Source organism: Dendrobates tinctorius, unplaced genomic scaffold (assembly GCF_039654945.1).
Source record: "Dendrobates tinctorius isolate UK_male_01 unplaced genomic scaffold, ASM3965494v1 ptg000008l, whole genome shotgun sequence".
NCBI classification, from domain to species: domain Eukaryota; kingdom Metazoa; phylum Chordata; class Amphibia; order Anura; family Dendrobatidae; genus Dendrobates; species Dendrobates tinctorius.
Genome location: NW_027361676.1, coordinates 32,561,820 through 32,583,752, shown reverse-complemented (window position 1 = coordinate 32,583,752; position 21,933 = coordinate 32,561,820).

Sequence of the window (21,933 nt, the reverse complement as noted above, 5' to 3'; positions counted from 1 at the left end):
AACACACCAGTCACTGTGTGTGCAGTGCAAGGGGAGGCTATATAGTGGTGTATCAGTGGTGTTTGTTGTTGGGCTGCCTTCTAAGGCTTCCTGACATTCCTGCATTGCTGTTTACCCACTGCTCCGCAAACTGCTTTTTTAAAAGCAATCCCAATTTTTTTTTTGTCCTGCTGAGAAGAAAAAAAAACTGCTTCTGCTGCTAGCGATTTGGCCTGCACAACACACCAGTTACTGTGTGTGCAGTGCAAGGGGAGGCTATATTGTGGTGTATCAGTGGTGTTGGTTGTTGGGCTGCCTTTTAAGGCTTCCTGACAGGCTGGCATTGCTGTTTACCCACTGCTCTGCAAACTGCTTTTTTAAAAGCAATCCAATCTCCCTTATCCTCTAGTCACTTTTGTCACAGCTGTGCCATCGAGCCTGTGACATAGCGCTCAGATATCAGTGGGCCTCACACAATCCAAAAGTGTCCAGTGTCCACAAGTGTCTTCAGAAATTCAAAATCTCCCTTATCCTCTCGTCACTTTTGTCACAGCTGTGCCATCGAGCCTGTGACATAGCGCTCAGATATCAGTGGGCCTCACACAATCCAAAAGTGTCCAGTGTCCACAAGTGTCTTCAGAAATTCAAAATCTCCCTTATCCTCTCGTCACTTTTGTCACAGCTGTGCCATCGAGCCTGTGACATAGCGCTCAGATATCAGTGGCCCTCACACAATCCAAAAGTGTCCAGTGTCCACAAGTGTCTGCAGAAATTCAAAATCTCCCTTATCCTCTAGTCACTTTGGTCACAGCTGTGCCATCGAGCCTGTCACATAGCGCTCAGATATTCATTGGGCCTCACACAATCCAAAAGTGTCCAGTGTCCACAAGTGTGTGCAGAAATTCAAAATCTCCCTTATCCTCTAGTCACTTTGGTCACAGCTGTGCCATCGAGCCTGTCACATAGCGCTCAGATATTCATTGGGCCTCACACAATCCAAAAGTGTCCAGTGTCCACAAGTGTGTGCAGAAATTCAAAATCTCCCTTATCCTCTAGTCACTTTGGTCACAGCTGTGCCATCGAGCCTGTCACATAGCGCTCAGATATTCATTGGGTCTCACACAATCCAAAAGTGTCCAGTGTCCACAAGTGTGTGCAGAAATTCAAAATCTCCCTTATCCTCTCGTCACTTTTGTCACAGCTGTGCCATCGAGCCTGTGACATAGCGCTCAGATATCAGTGGCCCTCACACAATCCAAAAGTGTCCAGTGTCCACAAGTGTCTGCAGAAATTCAAAATCTCCCTTATCCTCTCGTCACTTTTGTCACAGCTGTGCCATCGAGCCTGTGACATAGCGCTCAGATATCAGTGGGCCTCACACAATCCAAAAGTGTCCAGTGTCCACAAGTGTCTGCAGAAATTCAAAATCTCCCCTGTCCTATAGACACCTTGTACCTTGTTTTACATTACTATATAGTTTGTTGGATTTTGTCTACATTTCTACCAAAAATGAGGAAGGCTGGTGGAAGAGGCCGTGGAATTGGGCGGGGGTTGGCAGCTGGTAATGATGGTGTTGGTGGTGGATCTGATGGTAGTGGCAAGAGCAAAATAGGAGTCTCTCATATAATATTAGAAAGGGTCAAATGTAATCTCATGTATATATATCCCTTAAAAAGATACTTTATTCATTAAAAACCACAAATGTGGTAAACACCAACGAAGTGACAAAAATAGAAAAAAACGGAAAAGTGTTCAAACATGAAACCACTCTAAGGTGACACCTAAGAGTCCCTGATATAACCCTGAGCTGAAGTCTGCCTGTCTGCGGAGGTTGGCACCCTAGGGGGGAACGTTGTGGCGCCCCCGCTCAACGAAGGCTGTCCCTAGGGGCCCTGGTGTACCCTAGATCCACTAGTGGTCACCTCTACCCATTGATAAAGGGGAACCTCTACTGCTAGACAGAGACCAATCTGCTCTATAGAGGGCCCTGTGTCCCAAAGAGAAGAGGTTAAAACAAGAGAGAACACATATGGCATAAGGTGGTGTGATCAAATACTCAATTGCCACCAATGTTCACAATGGGGCATCATAAATATGCTTATGGGAGTCATATACGGGACACTTTAGATGCACTATTTATTGCCACAAATCCCACAACTGCACAGTCTCTTCACATAAAAGAGAAGATATATAAGATACTGGCAATTTGATCAGTGTAGCACAAAAATAAGGGTAGTGTCCCTTTATGAAATCACATGACATCCCAATAGAGAAATAAATAAACACAGAGCTGCCATAGCGATACTCATCTGTGTTCATCACCACCAGCCATCAAATGGTTAACGCCTCAACGCGTTTCGCCTGAGTAGGCTCATCAGGAGGCCCGATACTAGAATATCTTGTGTCCCATAACGGTGCAGAAGCCAACCGATACTCATCACAGTTCCTCCTTTTAAACCCGCCGCTAAGCCCGCAAATGCTCCGCCCACTCGCGTGACATCACAGCGCTAAGCGCCTATTGCGGTGTCCCTACTTTGTTATCAAATACCACTGGACAGACCTAGATGTTCCGATTGGCTGTTAGGACCCACATGCGGCGTCACTCAGAGACGACCAATCGGGTTTCTTCATGCATCCCGGCACCATCCAATCGCTGGAGCCGAGACACAATACATGGTCTGACATGCGCAGTGTCAATTCTAGAGGACCAATAGGCAGTCTCGTATCTCTATCCAACTGCTGCGGACGAAACATCCTGCCTGATATGACGTGCAGCGCACGCACATGTGATTCACAGGGGATATTAAACTCCCCCATCTTCTAAGGATGCGCTACAAATTATACCTCAGTTCACCATTGTGTATATATATAATTTGAATGACCAAATTGCATTCATCACTAGCTTACCGCTGTGTATTATATATACACCGTGCATTAATAGATACCAAGTACACATGATAAACCGCAACTGATGCTACTAGTGTGAACAAGCGTCAACATGCATCTTTCTTATCAGATATATAATCATTTTACCATACATATCAACTGGTATTATGGGTTGCTCAGAATCCAAATCCAATGGGGAGTGAGTTAGCGTGGGACAATAAAAGGAAGGAACACATGTATATAAAAATATAATGATCCATGACAATACATGGGAATCCCAGATAAATAGGAAACAACAAACAAAATCTGGAAGGTCAATATCCTCAAAAGAGGAAATCACATTATTCTATTATGGCTTATAAGAAACAGGCAACCGACAGTTGATCATTCAATCCCCTCGGCTCCAAGGACTCCATCCTGAATATCCATTCACACTCTCTCCTCAGAATATTCTTATCCACATTCCCTCCTCTAGGGTTCACATTCACAACTTCTATAATACAAAATTTGATTTCACCGGGGTCCTCTTTTGAGGATATTGACCTTCCAGATTTTGTTTGTTGTTTCCTATTTAGCTGGGATTCCCATGTATTGTCATGGATCATTATATTTTTATATACATGTGTTCCTTCCTTTTATTGTCCCACGCTAACTCACTCCCCATTGGATTTGGATTCTGAGCAACCCATAATACCAGTTGATATGTATGGTAAAATGATTATATATCTGATAAGAAAGATGCATGTTGACGCTTGTTCACACTAGTAGCATCAGTTGCGGTTTATCATGTGTACTTGGTATCTATTAATGCACGGTGTATATATAATACACAGCGGTAAGCTAGTGATGAATGCAATTTGGTCATTCAAATTATATATATACACAATGGTGAACTGAGGTATAATTTGTGGCGCATCCTTATAAGATGGGGGAGTTTAATATCCCCTGTGAATCACATGTGCGTGCGCTGCACGTCATATCAGGCAGGATGTTTCGTCCGCAGCAGTTGGATAGAGATACGAGACTGCCTATTGGTCCTCTAGAATTGACACTGCGCATGTCAGACCATGTATTGTGCCTCGGCTCCAGCGATTGGATGGTGCCGGGATGCATGAAGAAACCCGATTGGTCGTCTCTGAGTGACGCCGCATGTGGGTCCTAACAGCCAATCGGAACATCTACGTCTGTCCAGTGGTATTTGATAACAAAGTAGGGACACCGCAATAGGCGCTTAGCGCTGTGATGTCACGCGAGTGGGCGGAGCATTTGCGGGCTTAGCGGCGGGTTTAAAAGGAGGAACTGTGATGAGTATCGGTTGGCTTCTGCACCGTTATGGGACACAAGATATTCTAGTATCGGGCCTCCTGATGAGCCTACTCAGGCGAAACGCGTTGAGGCGTTAACCATTTGATGGCTGGTGGTGATGAACACAGATGAGTATCGCTATGGCAGCTCTGTGTTTATTTATTTCTCTATTGGGATGTCATGTGATTTCATAAAGGGACACTACCCTTATTTTTGTGCTATACTGATCAAATTGCCAGTATCTTATATATCTTCTCTTTTATGTGAAGAGACTGTGCAGTTGTGGGATTTGTGGCAATAAGGAGTGCATCTAAAGTGTCCCGTATATGACTCCCATAAGCATATTTATGATGCCCCATTGTGAACATTGGTGGCAATTGAGTATTTGATCACACCACCTTATGCCATATGTGTTCTCTCTTGTTTTAACCTCTTCTCTTTGGGACACAGGGCCCTCTATAGAGCAGATTGGTCTCTGTCTAGCAGTAGAGGTTCCCCTTTATCAATGGGTAGAGGTGACCACTAGTGGATCTAGGGTACACCAGGGCCCCTAGGGACAGCCTTCGTTGAGCGGGGGCGCCACAACGTTCCCCCCTAGGGTGCCAACCTCCGCAGACAGGCAGACTTCAGCTCAGGGTTATATCAGGGACTCTTAGGTGTCACCTTAGAGTGGTTTCATGTTTGAACACTTTTCTGTTTTTTTCTATTTTTGTCACTTCGTTGGTGTTTACCACATTTGTGGTTTTTAATGAATAAAGTATCTTTTTAAGGGATATATATACATGAGATTGCAAGAGCAAAATAGGACCGAATGCAGGAGGTGTTGAGCCTGCGTCATCGTCTGGCTACATAAGGCCTCGAATGCTTAGTTTTCTAGGAGTTGGCAAACCGCTTTTAAAGCCAGAGCATCAGGAAAAAGTTTTGTCTTACATTGCTGACTCAGCCTCCAGCTCTATCGCCTCCTCTTCTTCAGTTGTAAAAAGTAAAAGCACTGAGTCGTCATTGGAGGCTCATGTTCATGAACCACACCTTTCCTTGTGTCCTTCACCCCAACCAAGATTGAAGGATGACGCAGGCCATACTACTGATTACTCCATGGAGCTGTTTTCACATACCATGCCTGGATTATCAAGTCAAATGGTGAATTACCCAGGCCAAGATGAATCTGACATGGTGTGCACTGATGCACAGCCGCTGATGGATGATTCTGCTGGTACATTCACTCAGAGCACTACATTGTCCTCGCAGAGTACAGAGCCAGATTCTGACCCTGATGAGACTCAGGTGCCCCTTCCCGCACACTATACCACCATACACGGTGACACAGAGGAAGGTGCACATGACATAGAAGAGGAGGTGATGGATGACCCAGTTGTTGACCCAGATTGGCATCCATTGGGGGAAGAGGGTGCTGCTTCCAATAGCTCAGATGAGGAGCATCCACAGCAGACATCGACATCGCAACAGCTGTTATCTGGCAGGCCCGGAGCACTCCAAAGACAGGTTCCAAACATCAAAAGAGTTGCTGGACAGCTTGTCCAGAGGGTCAAAAGATCACAGCGTGCTAGGCCGCAAAATGTCTGCCAAAGTAGGAAGAGTGCAGTGTGGCACTTTTTTGACCAAAATCCTCATGATCAGGCCAAGGTTATCTGTAAGAAGTGCGCAAAGACCTTTAGCCGAGGGAAAAATCTGAAAAATTTGAATACCAGTTGCATGCTTAGACATTTAACCAGCATGCACTTGCAAGCGTGGACACAACACCAAACCTCAAGTGCCACATGTGCAACTGATCACAACGAAGGTAGTCAGCAACGCTACATTGTTTCCCCCACTGTAAGCCCACCGGTTAGCACAGCAGCAAATGTTGAGGTGTCGTTGCAAGGCCACAGCAGTCAGGGAATCCCACTGTTATATCAACGAAAGACTGATTCTAGGCCATCAGAAAGAACACCAACTCCATCACCATCATCAACCCTCTCTCAGTCCGCCCTGTCCACCGCTACTTCCACCATATGCAGCTCTCAAGTCCAGCTCACCCTCCCAGACACTATGAGTAGGTCAAGAAAGTACTCAGTCTCTCATCCGCGTACACTGGGTTTGAACGCCCACATTGCCAAACTAATCTCGTTTGAGATGATGCCCTTTCGGTTGGTGGAAAGCACAGCTTTCCACGAACTCATGGCCTATGCAGTACCACGCTATGACCTACCCAGTCGCCACTTCTTCTCTCGCAAAGCCATCCCAGCCCTCCACCATCATGTGAAAGACCGCATTGTCCATGCACTCAAGCAGTCAGTGAGCGGAAAGGTGCACCTCACAACTGATGCATGGTCCAGTCGGCATGGCCAGGGCCGTTACGTGTCCATCACTGCGCACTGGGTTAATGTTGTGGATGCAGGGTCCACAGGGGACAGCGGTGGTGGGACAGTGCTGCCTAGCCCACGGTATAGGAAACAGTTGGCTGTAGGCGTTCGACCCTCCTCCTCCTCCAGAAGCGAAAGCTCGTCCACAGAGCACAGTCGTACGAGCACTCCATCTGCAGCTGCCACTGTTGCACACGATGTGTCCCCCTATCGAGCAGCTAGTGGAAAGCGTCAGCAGGCTGTGTTGCAGATGATGTGTTTGGGCAACAGACACACCGCCGAGGTGCTGGCCGAGTACTTGAAGCGACAAACTGAGTCATGGCTGGGCAGTGTACATCTTGAGGCAGGCAAGGTAGTTAGTGATAACGGCCGTAATTTTGTGGCAGCCATAGCCCTTTCAAAACTCAGCCATATACCTTGCTTGGCTCACACCTTGAACCTGGTGGTGCAGTGCTTCCTCAAAAATTATCCGGAGTTAACAGCCCTGCTCCAGAAGGTGCGAAGACTGTGCGCGCACATCCGCCGGTCGCCTGTACACTCCGTTCGTATGCAGAAGCTGCAGCGATTGCTCCACCTTCCCAACCACGGCCTCATTATCGACATTGCAACAAGGTGGAACTCCACCCTGCACATGGTGGAGCGGCTGTGCGAGCAGAGGCAGGCCATAATGCATTTGTGGGAGGATACACGGCCAGGCACATTGAGAGCAGACATGGAGTTGACAGGTGTGCAGTGGTCGAAGCTGAAAGACCTCTGTAAAGTCCTTCAGTGTTTTGAGGAATGCACACGGCTGGTAAGCGCAGATGACGCCATCCTAAGCATGAGCATCCCACTTATGCGTCTGCTCATGCAAACTTTGACGCACCTTAAGGAGCAGGCGTATGCAGCCAATGTTGATGAGGAAGAAGAGGAGGAGGGAATCCTTGATGACATTCAGCCATTGTCTGCTCAGGGACCTCTCCTGGACGAGGTGGAGGAAGAAGAGGAGGAGGAGGAGGATGATGGGGATGATTACTTAGGGGAGGAGGATGCATCTCGTGGGGCAAGTGAAAATGTTGGCGTGGCAAGGTCTGGTACAGGGTTTGTGCGTGACTAGAGGGATGTGGATTTGCCAGAAAGTGCTCCTCCAACCAGCACTCGCAGTGCATCATTGACACCGGGAACATTGGCCCACATGTCAGATTATGCCATGCAGATTCTAAAAAGGGACCCCCGCATTGCCAAAATGATGAACGATGACGACTACTGGTTGGCCAGCATCCTGGATCCACGCTATAAAGGCAAATTACAAAACATCATGCCACAGGAGAACCTTGACCTAATATTGGCTAATAAACAAGCAACTCTGGTAAATCGGTTGCTTGAGGCATTCCCAGCACACAGCAGCGGTGATGGTTCTCACACGAGCCGTACGGGCCGGGGGCAGCTTGGCAGAGGTGTTCGTGGTGCACACAGCAGAAGTGGCGTTGGAGACAGGGGTTTCATGACAATGTTGTGGACTGATTTTTCAAGTACCGCTCACACAACTGGTAATACTGCATCGATGGAAAGTGACAGGAGACAGCAGTTGTCAACTATGGTTACAAACTTACAAACTACTTTTCCTCCCATATCGATGTTCTCCCACACAGGTCATTCCCCTTTGACTATTGGGCCGCTAAACTGGACACCTGGCCTGAATTGGCACAATATGCCTTACAGGAGCTCGCTTGCCCAGCTGCAAGTGTGCTATCGGAAAGAGTCTTCAGTGCAGCTGGATCAATCCTGACAGAAAAAAGGACCCGTCTGTCAACCCAAAATGTGGATGATCTAACCTTCATCAAAATGAACCACGAATTGGTTTCCAAGGATTTTGTCCCACCTTCCCCTGATGACACATAGGGTGACAGAAAAATGGCTTGCTTTAGTCCACCTCTTCCTGGGACTTGACCTATTTCACCTTTTGCATCAGCTGAATGTCCAACATCAACATATGCCACTTTCTAAAACTCCCTAACTGTGCTGCCTCCCCCCCATGGCCGGGGTCACCACCTAGCGCACTACACCGTGCGAGTGCCGTTGCCCTGGACAGGTGGGTAGGCCGACTCTTGGGCGCGGGCACTGGTACAGGGTCCATCATAGTGCAATCAAGTGTCTCTCACGGTGGTGGTGCACACCCGCCGTCAGACACACCGCCGTACTATGAGGGGCCCAGTGCCAGTACCGACTCCCACGAGTGGGCCCCCCTTGCTTGGGCAGGGCCCCAGCATTTGCAATCTTTACCTCTCCCTGCTCCTCCACTGTGTAGTCTGGGCCGTCAAATCCATACTGTGCCTGACACCGTCTGAGCCTGCCTCCTGATGTATAGACATATATTTTGAATGTGTACGCTATCCATACATGTTATCTGGGGATACGGTACCCTTTCTAACCTTTGTGCAATCACGTGCAATCCATACTGGGCCTAACACCGTCTGAGCCTGCCTCCTGATGTATAGACATATATTTTGAATGTGTACGCTATCCATACATGTTATCTGGGGAAACGGTACCCTTTCTAACCTTTGTGCAATCATGTGCAATCCATACTGGGCCTAACACCGTCTGAGCCTGCCTCCTGATGTATAGACATATATTTTGAATGTGTACGCTATCCATACATGTTATCCGGGGAAACGGTACCCTTTCTAACCTTTGTGCATTCACGTGCAATCCATACTGGGCCTAACACCGTCTGAGCCTGCCTCCTGATGTATAGACATATATTTTGAATGTGTACGCTATCCATACATGTTATCTGGGGATACGGTACCCTTTCTAACCTTTGTGCAATCACGTGCCATCCATACTGGGCCTAACACCGTCTGAGCCTGCCTCCTGATGTATAGACATATATTTTGAATGTGTACGCTATCCATACATGTTATCTGTGGATACGGTACCCTTTCTAACCTTTGTGCAATCACGTGCAATCCATACTGGGCCTAACACCATCTGAGCCTGCCTCCTGATGTATAGACATATATTTTGAATGTGTACGCTATCCATACATGTTATCTTGGGATACGGTACCCTTTCTAACCTTTGTGCAATCACGTGCAATCCATACTGGGCCTAACACCGTCTGAGCCTGCCTCCTGATGTATAGACATATATTTTGAATGTGTACGCTATCCATACATGTTATCCGGGGAAACGGTACCCTTTCTAACCTTTGTGCAATCACGTGCAATCCATACTGGGCCTAACACCATCTGAGCCTGCCTCCTGATGTATAGACATATATTTTGAATGTGTACGCTATCCATACATGTTATCTGGGGATACGGTACCCTTTCTAACCTTTGTGCAATCACGTGCAATCCATACTGGGCCTAACACCATCTGAGCCTGCCTACTGATGTATAGACATATATTTTGAATGTGTACGCTATCCATACATGTTATCTTGGGATACGGTACCCTTTCTAACCTTTGTGCAATCACGTGCAATCCATACTGGGCCTAACACCGTCTGAGCCTGCCTCCTGATGTATAGACATATATTTTGAATGTGTACGCTATCCATACATGTTATCCGGGGAAACGGTACCCTTTCTAACCTTTGTGCAATCACGTGCAATCCATACTGGGCCTAACACCGTCTGAGCCTGCCTCCTGATGTATAGACATATATTTTGAATGTGTACGCTATCCATACATGTTATCTGGGGATACGGTACCCTTTCTAACCTTTGTGCAATCACGTGCAATCCATACTGGGCCTAACACCGTCTGAGCCTGCCTCCTGATGTATAGACATATATTTTGAATGTGTACGCTATCCATACATGTTATCTGGGGATACGGTACCCTTTCTAACCTTTGTGCAATCACGTGCAATCCATACTGGGCCTAACACCATCTGAGCCTGCCTCCTGATGTATAGACATATATTTTGAATGTGTACGCTATCCATACATGTTATCCGGGGAAACGGTACCCTTTCTAACCTTTGTGCAATCACGTGCAATCCATACTGGGCCTAACACCGTCTGAGCCTGCCTCCTGATGTATAGACATATATTTTGAATGTGTACGCTATCCATACATGTTATCTGGGGAAACGGTACCCTTTCTAACCTTTGTGCAATCACGTGCAATCCATACTGGGCCTAACACCGTCTGAGCCTGCCTCCTGATGTATAGACATATATTTTGAATGTGTACGCTATCCATACATGTTATCTGGGGATACGGTACCCTTTCTAACCTTTGTGCAATCACGTGCAATCCATACAGGGCCTAACACCGTCTGAGCCTGCCTCCTGATGTATAGACATATATTTTGAATGTGTATGCTATCCATACATGTTATCTGGGGATACGGTACCCTTTCTCACCTTTGTGCAATCACGTGTAATCCATACTGGGTGTGAGAACGGCTGGCGAGCTGTTAAGCAAGCTACAGCACCTGTGGTTTGCACACGTAAGTTTTTCACTTTTTCAGGAATGATGGTTAGGCCTAATTCCGGAACTGCGGTTGACCTGCACTTACTGGGAAATCATTGTTCGCGGGTAATAATTGTAATCAGTGATCCCCATCACTAACGTTGTTCAGCGGGTTATCTGCACCTGTAAGCGACAAACGCTGGCCTTTTCAGTGTAGCGCACATGCAGCCACGGACATGTAAGGGCATGACACACCAGTTATTGGCCAATCTCATGTGCCAGAGCCTCACGTGTCCCTCTAGTAAGCCGGACTCGGACGGCGGGGCATGACGGAGTCTCGTTCGTTAACGGAATTAAGCTTGCAATGTGTGCATCTGTTCTGTAGCTGGCATGGTTGAGGTTTCCCAGGTGGAGTCGAATTTAACCGTAGGCTCCACTCCTGGTGGTGCCCTTCTGGACATTCCTTTAAGGTTCAGCTTTGCAACCATACTGCCGACGTAAAACAAACACTTTGCTTTCATGAACGCTGTTTGGAGGGTCATGACTCGTGGGAATAATGCCGCCCAATCAGTTAACCTGCTAGAGAGATCGTACGTTGCTCCCAAGCATGACATCACACTCCCTAGGAAGAAGGTAATGCCACTGTGGCGACCGTACTCCTGGGGGCGACACAAGTGCACTGATGCCCAGCCACTGCTCGATGAATCTGCTGGTACATTGACCCAGACCACTACATTCCCCTCGCACGCTACACGACCTGAATCTGACCCTGATGAAACTCAGGTTACCCTTCCCATATACAGTTCCATCTTACACGGTGACAAAGAGGAAGCTGCAGATGAAAGTGCAGGTTCGGCCCACCCGCCATCAGACACACCACTGTACTATCAGGGGCCCTGTGCCAGTGCCGTCGCCAACGAGTGGGCCCCCCCTGCTTGCTCAGGATCACAGCACTTGCAAAGTTGAAATACTGTGCAGTGAGATGGAAGATGGGGACGACGAGGAGTCCAGACAAGTACAGGGATTCCCTAGCGAGGAGACTTATTTGATTGTTTTCAATGTTGGGACAGCAATTTTTGAGGAGCACTATACTCTGGAGAATGATAGATGGGGCCCACCATACACTGGAACATTCCAAAGGTGGACATCAGACACTGGAGCAGCATTTACAGGGCCCATTATACACTAGAGCATTAGAAATGGGGCCCATTATGTTTGGAGCATTATTTGGGCCCATAAGACAGTGGAGCTTCATCCATGGGGACCAACATATACTGTAGCATTATGTGGAGCTCATCATATACTGTTTCAAACATTATATGGGACCAATGATTCTGTATGGAGAAATAGATGGGCCTCGTCATGAGATGTAAAAAGTGAGGTATTTTTCATTGTACTATACCGCTATTTCTCTGCCGTATCGGAGCATGATGAGTTTTGGTATGTGTTAAAGGGGCGCTCTTTCGCCCAGGGCACATGAAAACCTGCAGCCAGCCCTCCCCCCCACAACTTTAGCCAAATAACCCCCATTTTTCAGTGCGTAACTTGTATTATGAAGTTAATTAAGGTTGACAATAGAGTTGAGCGACTTTTGGTTTTTTAGGGTCGCGTTTCGTTTCGTGAAACCCGACTTTTCCAAAAGTCGGGTCGAGCAAGATCGTCCGATTATAGGGAAAAGTCGGGGTCGTCCCGAAACACGAAACCCAATGTAAGTCAATGGGGAATAAAAGTCGGCAGTGAGAGGAGGACAGGAAACACACCAACAGTGCCCATTTGAATGCCAAAAGCATCAATTCTTCTTACTTAAGCTTGTCAACCTTAATTAACTTCATAATACAAGTTACGCACTGAAAAATTGGGGTTATTTGACTACAGACTGTGGGGGGGATGGCTGGCTCCAGGTTTTCATGTGCCCTGGGCGAAAGAGCGCCCCTTTAACACATACCACAACTCATCATGCTCCGATACGGCAGAGAAATAGCGGTATAGTACAATGAAAAATACCTCACTTTTTACATCTCATGACGAGGCCCATCTATTTCTCCATACAGAATCATTGGTCCCATATAATGTTTGAAACAGTATATGATGAGCTCCACATAATGCTACAGTATATGTTGGTCCCCATGGATGAAGCTCTACTGTCTTATGGGCCCAAATAATGCTCCAAACATAATGGGCCCCATTTCTAATGCTCTAGTGTATAATGGGCCCTGTAAATGCTGCTCCAGTGTCTGATGTCCACCTTTGGAATGTTCCAATGTATGGTGGGCCCCATCTATCATTCTCAGACGGTGTTAGGCCCAGTATGGATTGCACGTGATTGCACAAAGGTGAGAAAGGGTACCGTATCCCCACATAACATGTATGGATAGTGTACACATTCAAAATATATGTCTATACATCAGGAGGCAGGCTCAGACGGTGTTAGGCCCAGTATGGATTGCACGTGATTGCACAAAGGTTAGAAAGGGTACCGTATCCCCAGATAACATGTATGGATAGCGTACACATTCAAAATATATGTCTCAGGAGGCAGGCTCAGACGGTGTTAGGCCCAGTATGGATTGCACGTGATTGCACAAAGGTTAGAAAGGGTACCGTATCCCCAGATAACATGTATGGATAGCGTACACATTCAAAATATATGTCTCAGGAGGCAGGCTCAGACGGTGTTAGGCCCAGTATGGATTGCACGTGATTGCACAAAGGTTAGAAAGGGTACCGTATCCCCGGATAACATGTATGGATAGCGTACACATTCAAAATATATGTCTCAGGAGGCAGGCTCAGACGGTGTTAGGCCCAGTATGGATTGCACGTGATTGCACAAAGGTTAGAAAGGGTACCGTTTCCCCGGATAACATGTATGGATAGCGTACACATTCAAAATATATGTCTATACATCAGGAGGCAGGCTCAGACGGTGTCAGGCACAGTATGGATTTGACGGCCCAGATTACACAGCGGAGGAGCAGGGAGAGGTAAAGATTGCAAATGCAGGGGCCCTGCCCAAGCAAGGGGGGCCCACTCGTGGGAGTCGGTACTGGCACTGGGCCCCTCATAGTACAGCGGTGTGTCTGACGGCGGGTGTGCACCACCACCGTCAGAGACACTTGATTGCACTATGAGGGACCCTGTGCCAGTGCCCGCGCCCAAGAGTCGGCCTACCCACCTGTCCAGGGCAACGGCACTCGCACGGTGTCGTGCGCTAGGTGGTGACCCCGGCCATGGGGGGGGAGGCAGCACAGTTAGGGAGTTTTAGAAAGTGGCATATGTTGATGTTGGACATTCAGCTGATGCAAAAGGCGAAATAGGTGAAGTACCAGGAAGAGGTGGACCAAAGCAAGCCATTTTTCTGTCACCCTATGTGTCATCAGGGGAAGGTGGGACAAAATCCTTGGAAACCCATGCGTGGTTCATTTTAATGAAGGTTAGATCATCCACATTTTGAGTTGACAGACGGGTCCTTTTTTCTGTCAGGATTGATCCAGCTGCACTGAAGACTCTTTCCGATAGCACACTTGCAGCTGGGCAAGCGAGCTCCTGTAAGGCATATTGTGCCAATTCAGGCCAGGTGTCCAGTTTAGCGGCCCAATAGTCAAAGGGGAATGACCTGTGTGGGAGAACATCGATATGGGAGGAAAAGTAGTTTGTAACCATAGTTGACAACTGCTGTCTCCTGTCACTTTCCATCGATGCAGTATTACCAGTTGTGTGAGCGGTACTTGAAAAATCAGTCCACAACATTGTCATGAAACCCCTGTCTCCAACGCCACTTCTGCTGTGTGCACCACGAACACCTCTGCCAAGCTGCCCCCGGCCCGTACGGCTCGTGTGAGAACCATCACCGCTGCTGTGTGCTGGGAATGCCTCAAGCAACCGATTTACCAGAGTTGCTTGTTTATTAGCCAATATTAGGTCAAGGTTCTCCTGTGGCATGATGTTTTGTAATTTGCCTTTATAGCGTGGATCCAGGATGCTGGCCAACCAGTAGTCGTCATCGTTCATCATTTTGGCAATGCGGGGGTCCCTTTTTAGGATCCGCAAGGCATAATCTGACATGTGGGCCAATGTTCCCGGTGTCAATGATGCACTGCGAGTGCTGGTTGGAGGAGCACTTTCTGGCAAATCCACATCCCTCCAGTCACGCACAAACCCTGTACCAGACCTTGACACGCCAACATTTTCACTTGCCCCACGAGATGCATCCTCCTCCCCTAAGTAATCATCCCCATCATCATCCTCCTCCTCCTCTTCTTCCTCCACCTCGTCCAGGAGAGGTCCCTGAGCAGACAATGGTTGAATGTCATCAAGGATTCCCTCCTCCTCTTCCTCCTCATCAACATTGGCTACAGACGCCTGCTCCTTAAGGTGCGTCAAAGTTTGCATGAGCAGACGCATAAGTGGGATGCTCATGCTTAGGATGGCGTCGTCTGCGCTTACCAGCCATGTGCATTCCTCAAAACACTGAAGGACTTTACAAAGGTCTTTCAGCTTCGACCACTGCACACCTGTCAACTCCATGTCTGCTCTCAAAGTGCCTGGCCGTATATCCTCCCACAAATGCATTATGGCCTGCCTCTGCTCGCACAGCCGCTCCACCATGTGCAGGGTGGAGTTCCACCTTGTTGCAATGTTGATAATGAGACGGTGGTTGGGAAGGTTGAGCAATCGCTGCAGCTTCTGCATACGAACGGAGTGTACAGGCGACCGGCGGATGTGCGCGCACAGTCTTCGCACCTTCTGGAGCAGGGCTGTTAACTCCGGATAATTTTTGAGGAAGCACTGCACCACCAGGTTCAAGGTGTGAGCCAAGCAAGGTATGTGGCTGAGTTTTGAAAGGGCTATGGCTGCCACAAAATTACGGCCGTTATCACTAACTACCTTGCCTGCCTCAAGATGTACACTGCCCAGCCATGACTCAGTTTGTCGCTTCAAGTACTCGGCCAGCACCTCGGCGGTGTGTCTGTCGCCCAAACACATCATCTGCAACACAGCCTGCTGACGCTTTCCACTAGCTGCTCGATAGGGGGACACATCGTGTGCAACAGTGGCAGCTGCAGATGGAGTGCTCGTACGACTGCGCTCTGTGGACGAGCTTTCGCTTCTGGAGGAGGAGGAGGAGGGTCGAACGCCTACAGCCAACTGTTTCCTATACCGTGGGCTAGGCAGCACTGTCCCACCACCGCTGTCCCCTGTGGACCCTGCATCCACCACATTAACCCAGTGCTCAGTGATGGACACGTAACGGCCCTGGCCATGCCAACTGGACCATGCATCAGTTGTGAGGTGCACCTTTCCGCTCACTAACTGCTTGAGTGCATGGACAATGCGGTCTTTCACATGATGGTGGAGGGCTGGGATGGCTTTGCGAGAGAAGAAGTGGCGACTGGGTAGGTCATAGCGTGGTACTGCATAGGCCATGAGTTCGCGGAAAGCTGTGCTTTTCACCAACCGAAAGGGCATCATCTCAAACGAGATTAGTTTGGCAATGTGGGCGTTCAAACCCAGTGTACGCGGATGAGAGACTGAGTACTTTCTTGACCTACTCATAGTGTCTGGGAGGGTGAGCTGGACTTGAGAGCTGCATATGGTGGAAGTAGCGGTGGACAGGGCGGACTGAGAGAGGGTTGATGATGGTGATGGAGTTGGTGTTCTTTCTGATGGCCTAGAATCAGTCTTTCGTTGATATAACAGTGGGATTCCCTGACTGCTGTGGTCTTGCAACGACACCTCAACATTTGCTGCTGTGCTAACCGGTGGGCTTACAGTGGGGGAAACAATGTAGCATTGCTGACTACCTTCGTTGTGATCAGTTGCACATGTGGCACTTGAGGTTTGGTGTTGTGTCCACGCTTGCAAGTGCATGCTGGTTAAATGTCTAAGCATGCAACTGGTATTCAAATTTTTCAGATTTTTCCCTCGGCTAAAGGTCTTTGCGCACTTCTTACAGATAACCTTGGCCTGATCATGAGGATTTTGGTCAAAAAAGTGCCACACTGCACTCTTCCTACTTTGGCAGACATTTTGCGGCCTAGCACGCTGTGATCTTTTGACCCTCTGGACAAGCTGTCCAGCAACTCTTTTGATGTTTGGAACCTGTCTTTGGAGTGCTCCGGGCCTGCCAGATAACAGCTGTTGCGATGTCGATGTCTGCTGTGGATGCTCCTCATCTGAGCTATTGGATTTAGCACCCTCTTCCCCCAATGGATGCCAATCTGGGTCAACAACTGGGTCATCCATCACCTCCTCTTCTATGTCATGTGCACCTTCCTCTGTGTCACCGTGTATGGTGGTATAGTGTGCGGGAAGGGGCACCTGAGTCTCATCAGGGTCAGAATCTGGCTCTGTACACTGCGAGGACAATGTAGTGCTCTGAGTGAATGTACCAGCAGAATCATCCATCAGCGGCTGTGCATCAGTGCACTTCATGTCAGATTCATCTTGGCCTGGGTAATTCACCATTTCACTTGATAATCCAGGCATGGTATGTGAAAACAGCTCCATGGAGTAATCAGTAGTCTGGCCTGCGTCATCCTTCAATCTTGGTTGGGGTGAAGGACACAAGGAAAGGTGTGGTTCATGAACATGAGCCTCCAATGACGACTCAGTGCTTTTACTTTTTACAACTGAAGAAGAGGAGGCGATAGAGCTGGAGGCTGAGTCAGCAATGTAAGACAAAACTTTTTCCTGATGCTCTGGCTTTAAAAGCGGTTTGCCAACTCCTAGAAAACTAAGCGTTCGAGGCCTTATGTAGCCAGACGATGACGCAGGGTCAGCACCTCCTGCATTCGGTCCTATTTTGCTCTTGCCACTACCATCAGATCCACCACCAACACCATCATTACCAGCTGCCAACCCCCGCCCAATTCCACGGCCTCTTCCACCAGCCTTCCTCATTTTTGGTAGAAATGTAGACAAAATCCAACAAACTATATAGTAATGTAAAACAAGGTGTCTATAGGACAGGGGAGATTTTGAATTTCTGCAGACACTTGTGGACACTGGACACTTTTGGATTGTGTGAGGCCCACTGATATCTGAGCGCTATGTCACAGGCTCGATGGCACAGCTGTGACCAAAGTGACTAGAGGATAAGGGAGATTTTGAATCTCTGCACACACATTTGGACACTGGATGGACACTTTTGGATTGTGTGAGGCCCACTGATATCTGAGCGCTATGTGACAGGCTCGATGGCACAGCTGTGACCAAAGTGACTAGAGGATAAGGGAGATTTTGAATCTCTGCACACACTTTTGGACACTGGATGGACACTTTTGGATTGTGTGAGGCCCACTGATATCTGAGCGCTATGTGACAGGCTCGATGGCACAGCTGTGACCAAAGTGACTAGAGGATAAGGGAGATTTTGAATCTCTGCACACACTTTTGGACACTGGATGGACACTTTTGGATTGTGTGAGGCCCACTGATATCTGAGCGCTATGTGACAGGCTCGATGGCACAGCTGTGACCAAAGTGACTAGAGGATAAGGGAGATTTTGAATCTCTGCACACACTTTCGGACACTGGATGGACACTTTTGGATTGTGTGAGGCCCACTGATATCTGAGCGCTATGTGACAGGCTCGATGGCACAGCTGTGACCAAAGTGACTAGAGGATAAGGGAGATTTTGAATCTCTGCACACACTTTTGGACACTGGATGGACACTTTTGGATTGTGTGAGGCCCACTGATATCTGAGCGCTATGTCACAGGCTCGATGGCACAGCTGTGACCAAAGTGACTAGAGGATAAGGGAGATTTTGAATCTCTGCACACACTTTTGGACACTGGATGGACACTTTTGGATTGTGTGAGGCCCACTGATATCTGAGCGCTATGTGACAGGCTCGATGGCACAGCTGTGACCAAAGTGACTAGAGGATAAGGGAGATTTTGAATCTCTGCACACACTTTTGGACACTGGATGGACACTTTTGGATTGTGTGAGGCCCACTGATATCTGAGCGCTATGTGACAGGCTCGATGGCACAGCTGTGACCAAAGTGACTAGAGGATAAGGGAGATTTTGAATCTCTGCACACACTTTTGGACACTGGACACTTTTGGATTGTGTGAGGCCCACTGATATCTGAGCGCTATGTGACAGGCTCGATGGCACAGCTGTGACCAAAGTGACTAGAGGATAAGGGAGATTTTGAATCTCTGCACACACTTTTGGACATTGGATGGACACTTTTGGATTGTGTGAGGCCCACTGATATCTGAGCGCTATGTGACAGGCTCGATGGCACAGCTGTGACCAAAGTGACTAGAGGATAAGGGAGATTTTGAATCTCTGCACACACTTTTGGACACTGGATGGACACTTTTGGATTGTGTGAGGCCCACTGATATCTGAGCGCTATGTGACAGGCTCGATGGCACAGCTGTGACCAAAGTGACTAGAGGATAAGGGAGATTTTGAATCTCTGCACACACTTTTGGACACTGGATGGACACTTTTGGATTGTGTGAGGCCCACTGATATCTGAGCGCTATGTGACAGGCTCGATGGCACAGCTGTGACCAAAGTGACTAGAGGATAAGGGAGATTTTGAATCTCTGCACACACTTTTGGACACTGGATGGACACTTTTGGATTGTGTGAGGCCCACTGATATCTGAGCACTATGTGACAGGCTCGATGGCACAGCTGTGACCAAAGTGACTAGAGGATAAGGGAGATTTTGAATCTCTGCACACACTTTTGGACACTGGACACTTTTGGATTGTGTGAGGCCCACTGATATCTGAGCGCTATGTGACAGGCTCGATGGCACAGCTGAGACCAAAGTGACTAGAGGATAAGGGAGATTTTGAATCTCTGCACACACTTTTGGACACTGGACACTTTTGGATTGTGTGAGGCCCACTGATATCTGAGCGCTATGTGACAGGCTCGATGGCACAGCTGTGACCAAAGTGACTAGAGGATAAAGGGAGATTTTGAATCTCTGCACACACTTTTGGACACTGGATGGATACTTTTGGATTGTGTGAGGCCCACTGATATCTGAGCGCTATGTGACAGGCTCGATGGCACAGCTGTGACCGAAGTGACTAGAGGATAAGGGAGATTTTGAATCTCTGCACACACTTTTGGACACTGGATGGACACTTTTGGATTGTGTGAGGCCCACTGATATCTGAGCGCTATGTGACAGGCTCGATGGCACAGCTGTGACCAAAGTGACTAGAGGATAAGGGAGATTTTGAATCTCTGCACACACTTTTGGACACTGGATGGACACTTTTGGATTGTGTGAGGCCCACTGATATCTGAGCCCTATGTGACAGGCTCGATGGCACAGCTGTGACCAAAGTGACTAGAGGATAAGGGAGATTTTGAATCTCTGCACACACTTTTGGATACTGGACACTTTTGGATTGTGTGAGGCCCACTGATATCTGAGCGCTATGTGACAGGCTCGATGGCACAGCTGTGACAAAAGTGACTAGAGGATAAGGGAGATTGGATTGCTTTTAAAAAATCAGTTTGCGGAGCAGTGGGTAAACAGCAATGCAGGAATGTCAGGAAGCCTTAGAAGGCAGCCCAACAACCAACACCACTGATACACCACTATATAGCCTCCCCTTGCACTGCACACACAGTGACTGGTGTGTTGTGCAGGCCAAATTGCTAGCAGCAGAAGCAGTTTTTTTTTCTTCTCAGCAGGACAAAAAAAAAAATTGGGATTGCTTTTAAAAAAGCAGTTTGCGGAGCAGTGGGTAAACAGCAATGCAGGAATGTCATGAAGCCTTAGAAGGCAGCCCAACAACCAACACCACTGATACACCACTATATAGCCTCCCCTTGCACTGCACACACAGTGACTGGTGTGTTGTGCAGGCCAAATCGCTAGCAGCAGAAGCAGTTTTTTTGTCTTCTTCCCTGCCTAACGCTCTCCCTACAGAATCAGCAGCAACCTCTCCCTATACTAAGATCGGCAGAAGTAAGATGGCGGTCGGCGTGCACGCCCTTTTATACCCCCTGTGACGCCCACCAAAGCAAGCCAATCACTTGCATGCCCTTCTGAAAGATGGTGGTGACCCGTGCCTATGTCATCACGTTGCCCACAGTGTCCGTGGATCCTGATTGGCTGAAAAAGAGCGCAAAACAAACTTTTGAAACGCGACTTTGGCGCGTAAGTCGCCGACCTCGTGGCCGACCTCATCCTAGGGTCGGGTTTCGTTTCATGAAACCCGACTTTGCCAAAAGTCGGCGACTTTTGAATTTTTTCGACCCGTTTCGCTCAACTCTAGTTGACAAGCTTAAGTAAGAAGAATTGATGCTTTTGGCATTCAAATGGGCACTGTAGGTGTGTTTTCTCTCCTCCTCTCACTGCCGACTTTTATTCCCCATTGACTAACATTGGGTTTCGTGTTTCGGGACGACCCCGACTTTTCCCTATAATCGGACGATCTTGCTCGACCCGACTTTTGGAAAAGTCGGGTTTCACGAAACGAAACGCGACCCTAAAAAACCAAAAGTCGCTCAACTCTACTTATGGGTTCACACCAAGTGGGATCTAAAACCTCTTCGTCATCCTCTGTTCTCCCACTCATCGCCCTGAGAGTCACCCTCCTCCTTTTCTTGCCCTGACAGCACAGTACAGTCCACGTGCGCTTCTGGTATCTGAGTCTCATCAGGATCACCACCACCCATGGTTGTTAACGTCTGGTGATGAGGGTCTGGATTCTTCTCGGACCCCACTTAGTCTGGCCCCAGATCCAACATGAAAATATTTTGGGCATCGGTGCAGATGCTTTCTTCCTCCTGATATCCATGGAATAGAATGTATAAAAAGCTCTGCAGAATAACCCATCTGTGGTTTCCCACAGTCAGTTGGGCGTTTGGAAATTTGTGATGCGGTGGGAAACGGATGCCACCTCTTAGGATTGTACTGTGTGTTATGTTAAGGTGGTGGAAGAGGAGGAGATGCCACTTGATGCAGCGCTTGCCATCCACTGGAACA